Genomic DNA, 7,139 nt, shown 5'->3' on the forward strand with positions numbered 1-7,139 from the left:
CCCATCTGGGTCAGCAGGGGTCCAATGTTGCCCCTGCTTTTCCTCCGGCTCCCCACATATCTGAAAAAGGACTTCTTATTGTCCTTGATGCTCAAAGCTAGCTGGAGTTCAGTTGCAGCCTTGGCTTTCCTGGTCTGCTCCCTACAGGACCGGACCAGTGCAGAATAATCCTCCTTGGAGGTGACTCCCATCCTCCACCCTTTGTAGGCCTTTCTTTTTAGCCTCAGGAGATCTGCTAGGTCCCTGGAGAGCCAGGGGGGCTGCTGTGCCCTCTTGCTGCCTTTCCTCTGAGATGGAATAGACTTAGGAGGAGCTGGCACTGCTGGCGACTAGTGGTGTCATGGCCAGCCGTGCCTTGTGTCTGGCCCTGGGTGTATGGCACAAGTGTGCGCATGTGGGTGGTTTTGGGTCTGGATGGGGAGGACAAGGACATTGTGGGTCCTATGCCAGCTCTCTGCACCCTGGCATGACTATCCCACTGTTGTCAGCCATGGGCATCTGCCAGCAGCTGCCAGTGCAGGGGCATGGCACAGGACTAGCAGGTGCATGGCAGAGGCAATGCCCTGCAGCACCTGCAGGCACAGGGCAGGTCACTGGGAGCATTCCACGGGCAGGTGGCCCTTGCCCTGCTCCCCAAAAGCTGCCTGCAGGTGGCCCTGGGGGGCTGAAGGGCCTGGACATGAGTTATAGCAGCTTGCAGCACCCTGCTGTCCCTGACAGTGGTGCAGTGCCAAGCAGCAGTGCAGGGGTCTAGGCAGGAAAGCCCAGCTCCATTGTGGTCTGCCCAAGAGAACACACAAGGCCTTCAGTGCCCTTGGGCTCCCTGTGTTGTGTGTCCCATTGCACAAAATGTCTGTAGGCAGAAAGCAGCTGCCATAGAGGCAGCCCAGCCCTAGAGCAGGAGAAGCTCCTAGCTTGCAGCCTTCAGGCCACCACCCTAGTGGCTGGGCAGACTTGGGAGAAAACTTTTTCCTGGGTTGCATCTACATGTGTGTTACTGTGCATTAACTGATCCCACTTAAATTTGCTACTTGCAAATGCAAATAAAAAATTCAAGTGGGATAGAGTGTTTTTACTGTATAGTAAACTAGGCTAATGCACAACAACGTGTCTCTTGTAGATGCACCTACAGACACTGATATATAAGTATATACAGTGCAGAGTAACAATTTTACTACTCACCTTTCAAGGTTTTTATGTTTGGCCTGTTCCTGTTCTACCACCAGGAAGTTCTTGCTGACCTCACCCAGAGTCTCACAAGATATCACACTTATGGGACATTCTGTGTGTCCAGGAGGACTTGCTCTGTCACATGTTCCCCTTTTCATAAAACCCTAAGTATACTAATAGCATTAAGATAACAACTATTATCAACTCTAACATCTCTTGCTCAATTTCTTTGGTTGTTTCAGCAATCTTCTAGCTCTGCTGTACTACGGTCCCTCTTTGTGTATGTTCTTCTCTGTATTTGAAAGTTCAGGTTCTTGGTCACATTGTAAGTTAACTTGTAAACAAGTTTCAGTCAGTGTCTGTGCTATTCTGTTCATATCATTCTTCTTGTCATCCATTTTGAGAAGATTTCTTTTGTCCCTTCTTAAGATTTGGCCTTCATCTGTAATCACCAAGTATAAACAAGGTGACTCCACTTTCATTCCTGTAGTTTGAAATAGCCAATGTCAATCTTTCCAAAGTCACACAGGTTCTTTGCTTTTTAACTGTGGAAGTGGCCTTCCTTCTTGCATCATGCATCTGTTTGTACTTTTCCAGCCTTGTCTGTGACACTGCAGACTCATTTGTCACCCTTCATTTCTGTCCCATGTCAGGTAGCTGAGGTTTTGATACATCTGTTGTAGACAAGTTCCACAGATGACTTTCCACACTGCAGTGTTGAAGCCCTGTAGTTGAGCCATGCCAAATAGGGATCTTCCTTTTTTCAGAAGGTTCTTCACAATGCATACTCCACATTCTGCCAGTCCATTTCCTTGAGGGTCTTTGGGTCTGGATGTCTCATGAACAGGTTAGGGACAATTGGAACAGGTTATTTACAAAAGGTGGATGTGTACAAGTCCATGGGGCCAGACAAGATGTACCCAAGGGTGCTGAGGGAGTTGACTGATGTGATTGCAAAGCCACTGGCCATGATCTTTGAAAACTCATGGCAATTGCCGGGGGGCACTCCGTGGCAGTGGGGGGGGGGGGGGGGGGTTATGGATGACTGGAAAAGGGCTAATATAGGGTGCCTGTACACTTTCTAGATTAATTGAATATGTTGGAATGCCCTAATTAGTGCAGTCCAGTCAGTCTCTGAGTCTTTTGTATCAGCATCTTTACAATGGTGGTGGGGGGGGTGTTAACTAAAACTCATTTGATGATCTTTAGATAAAGTGCCCCTGCTGCCATTTAGAAGTGCAGGGACAATGATACATGAAATGTTTAGGTACTATAATTAGGGAGGCTCTTGGATCTGCTCTAATGAAAACACCCACCCCTATTGATGGAATGTGTGTAAAAACATCCATAGTGTCCATCTTTAAGAAAGGGAATAAAGAGGATCCACCCCCCACCCGGCCCCAGTCCCCTTGCCTGCTTCCCTGGCCAGTCCCAGCCCCAGATCCGGAACCCCCACAGGGCCTGCATTCACCATCTGCAGCAGCAGCCATAGGGGCCACTCGGGGCCTCATGACACAGCCCTGCCCCACCTACAGCATGGGACAGTGGGGCCTGGGCCCAGCCGCCTGGCACCTGGGCTGCATCATAAAGGTGCAGCCCGGCTCAGCAAGGTGTCATGCAGTACCATGCATTGTCGGGCAGCTCAGGGCCACTCGGGCTGTTACCCAGGGCCCAGCGCCACTCAACCTGTGTGGCCCCAAGTAGTTACTAAACAGTAACTACAATCATCTACAATATAGATGGTGACTGGGAGCAAATTTGCTCCCGGTCAGCCACACCGAGAGGGGGCCCAGTCCTGGTGCTGCTCATCTCCTGGCTCCCCCCAGGAGCCTATCAGCATGAGGATGAGTCACTCTCTGCCCCTACATCCCTCCCAGCACTCTGTGGCTCCCCACAGAAGCTTGGAGTAGATCAGTACTGGTACTGGGGAGCAATCTGCTTCCCTGCCCAGCCAGAGGCTCACTGGCAGCTGCCCCACCAGTTGGATAGCTCCCCACCAGCCCTTTACTGCATGGGAAAGCCCCCCTGGGCACTGGACTGGCTGATAGGGGTATGTCCAGATGTGTATGGGATAAGAGCTCTGCTGGCTGCAGTGACAACTGTCTCCTGGCCAGGAGATATTTACTGCTGCAGCCAGAAGAGCTCTCCCGGCCCCATGCACATTGGCACTAACTCCCTGGCCCCTGCCAGCCCCTGAGCTAGCACCCTGGGGGATCCTGGAGCTCCCCCTGGCAGCTTGAGGGGGGGAAGAACAGGGCAGGAGCAGCCTTGTACTGGTGTGCTCCTGACGGCGGAAGATTTGCTCTCAACAGTGTGCACATGTAGTCATGCTCCCAGGGAAGGCTTACTGATTAGCATTTTACTGTGAGTATTTTACTGCACAGTAAATTTATAGTGCATTAATAGCACATGTAGATGCAACCTATGCCTTCCACTTCTAGTACCATGTAATATCTTAAGGCTTGTGATGTGGAAATTGCATGTTTCTGTAAACTAAAGTTTACAACTATTTACAGTGAAGAGGTAACAACTTTTCTACTTCCCTTACAAGGGTCTTATGGCTGGCCTGTTTCTGTTCTGCCATCTATTTTTTGACTTATTAGTCAGCAAGACTCCCAGGTATGTTATCCCATATGACTCCCAGAGTCTTATGACTTACCATACCTCCAGGATACTCTGTGTGTCCACCTTTCAGCCAGCCCTTCTAACACAAACAATCATCCTTGACCCAACCAAACAGACAAATGTATAAAAAAAAAATCCTTTAGCATTCCTTCAGCTGGTAGGAGCTTAGGTCCCTTCCTGAAAGTGAGATTATCTGGGTTGCAGTCTGCCTTCTGGCAACAAACTGCTCCTTCCTCAGCTCAAGCTCAAGCTCAAGCTCAAGCTCAAGCTCAAGCTCAAGCTCAAGCTCTGTGCTCTCTCTCCTCTTGAGCTTTTGACTGCCAGCTAATAACTCACAGCTAGCTCCTACCCCAGGGCTGGCTGCCCAACTTAAAGAACCAGATGACCCTGTTACAGGCATCTTTATGTTTTCTGCCATGTTGTCCCATGCATATTGGAGGATCCCCTCATAAAAGTTGTTAACTCACTTTAAAAAACACTTGGGGGGGTGAATGAACCCTGAATAGTATAATTAATGTTGCTTGATCCAGTGATTACATGCTCTATTTGATGAAGGGACACAAATGACATCTGGGTGTGTGGCAAGGTGTGGTGGTTTCTGAGAAGTGAAGTTAGGCAGTCTGTTCCTGGAGAAATGTTCTTTGAGATTGGCAGGATGGGGGGACGGGGCTGGAGCTGTCCCTTCCCCTGTCCCTTTCCCTCCTTTTCTTTCTAGCAGTCCATTCATAGCATCTGACAAAGGAGGTTGTTGCCTATGAAAGCTCATGCCTTTCTGAACCAGTTAGCCTCTCTGCCCTACCTTCTGCCTGATTACTAGGACACTACTGGATTCACAGTGGAAGTGGGCTGCAGTGTGGCTCCTTTAATATTGCAGATTCCCTACCACGCTGCCTTCTACTGATTGTTGGAGGGACACTGCTTGTGGCTCACTCTTAATCAGCAGGGAAGCAAAAGCCATAGTTTTAAACTTGGCACCATTTTTGAGTCCCTGCCACTGATTAGCTGAAGGGCCCCAGGGGCCCCACTGATTGCTATTGACCAGTGAGGAGACAAAAACCCAGTGTGCCAAGTTTAAAACCATGTTTTTTTTTTCTCCCCTGATGATCAGAAGCAAGCTGCAAGTGGGGCCCTTCCACCAATTAGCAATGCGGGGGAAGAGGGGCATGCAGAGGAACCTGCAAGATTAAAGGAGCCACAGCCCAACCCACTTCTGCCATGAATCCAGTAGAGTCCTACTGATTCCAGACTGTGAAAGAGCTGGAAAAGAAATTGATCTGGGAGAGTGGCAGTTCCAGAGCTGCTGCTCCCTGCATATAAAAAAACCTCACGCAGGACTGTGTGGTGAGGAGGCGGAGACAGGAGCAAGAGGCATCTCCTCCAAGAGGGAGAGAGGAGAGAGGACTGCAGAGTCATGGAGCTTCCAGAGGTTGGTCCAGCATGATGGAGAAGGATGGATGAAGGAAGGAAGCTGAATCTGGGAGTCTCCAGAGTATGTAAGTGGGCTCAAAAAGGATTTCCCGGAGAAGAAACAGAGGTGCGGGAAAGGGTGAAGCTGCGAGAAGCAGAGGTGTGGCAGATACTCCAAAAAAAAACAAGAGAGTAAGAATCGAAAAACAAACAAACAAATATGCTGGGAGTTCTTGGTTTTGATTTTTGATCTTCTTGGCATTATTGACTGTTCTTCGAGAGGTTTTTGACTGGGAAACTAGGAAGAACACAGAAAAAAAAATAAAGGAAGATTTTTGTAAAAATAGTTATGAGTGTGAAAGGACCTAAAAGATAATAAAAAAAAATCATTCAGCTACATAAAACTGTAGTTTGAGTAATATTCTTAATTCGTGCGTCAGGCAAGAAAGGTATCAGATAGGTGAGCCACCAATAGAAACTGTGAGAGATTGCCAGTAACCTATTGTGAAAATAATACCTCCCAACTAATAACATCAAACTTAATAAAGACGTGGAAGGCGAGAGTGGGAACTGAAGCAAGAGGTGATAGACAAGTCAGTCAGAGAAGACATCACACATACTAACAAGGCTAACTCTTGTCTTCCCTAGTAAGAACTGTATGGATAGAGTATTTGTTAGTGTGATTCTTATTTTCGTCATTCCAGTCTGTTTTAGTCCAGTTTGAAAATGTGCTGTAGAACTATCAAACAAACCTACTTCAGTCTCCAGTACAATACAATGTGGAGGATGGAGAATCAAAGATACTGCTGGTAAATTACATCTTCTATATTTGAGACAATTCAAACCATTGTATAGTTTTACCTTCAGTTTTGCTTAAAGGACTCTTTGTTAGAAATATATGGCATTTTTACATGTGCTGTGGGGGTGGCACTTTAATTAGAGCAGTTCCAAGAACTGCTCTAATTAAAGTGTCTGCAGCATCTCATGTATCATTATCCCTATGATTCAAAATGGTGTTGAGGGTGCTTTAACTGCAGCTTGTTGAACAGGCTTTAGTTAAAGAACTCTGCTGTTATTTTGAAGTGCAGGGACACTGATGCACGAAATGCAGAGGTTGACTGGAGCATGCTAATTAGCACACTCTAGCCGACTCAATTAATCTGTAATTACAGCATGTCAGATCAGTCTCCCCGCTCATGTACAGGCACCCTTGGGGCTTAGAGTGAAACATATTGAGACTTGTTTCTTTTCTTTTGCCACACATTTGCTCTTCAACATTGAGCAAGGCACTTAATTTTTCACTGACTTCACTTCCCCATATGTACAATAGGTGCAATATTTTTCCTCTCACACAAGATGCAAGACTTAACACAATATGAAAACAAGAAATTGATTCTGTCAAATGCTTGAGAAATACAGAGCCAATACTGTGATTTTTCATCTTCCACAAGCAAGAAAGAAAACTTGTCTTCCCCAAGGGGTGCATCTACATGGAACACTTACTGCGGATTTGCCTAGTAACACTGTACAGTAGCATGGCAGTCAAAAACCATGCTAATAGCCTACTGCACTGTGTTATTAGGCTAACAAGAAGTAAGTGTCACAAAATAACCATGCACCAGTGCTAATATATTAAACAAGTACTAAACTAAATGTGCACTATCTATGGCACATTAATGAATGTGTAGATGTGCCCAAGCATATGAGTACTAAAGAATACAATCTGTTCCAGGGTGACATGTCTCTATATTTTTATAATGAAAGTATTTGTTCAATGAAGAGTTTCACTCAGCTTCAATGAAATGTACACATGCACTTTTTAACTCTTTTTAAAAGTTACAGGCAAATAAATAGTTGTGTACAGAATAAACATTTGAACTGACAGGCTGCAATTAGATAAGACCTCACTGTGTTGAATACTGTACAACCATGTGATG

This window comes from Alligator sinensis, unplaced genomic scaffold, assembly GCF_000455745.1.
Source record: "Alligator sinensis unplaced genomic scaffold, ASM45574v1 scaffold1215_2, whole genome shotgun sequence".
NCBI lineage: Eukaryota > Metazoa > Chordata > Crocodylia > Alligatoridae > Alligator > Alligator sinensis.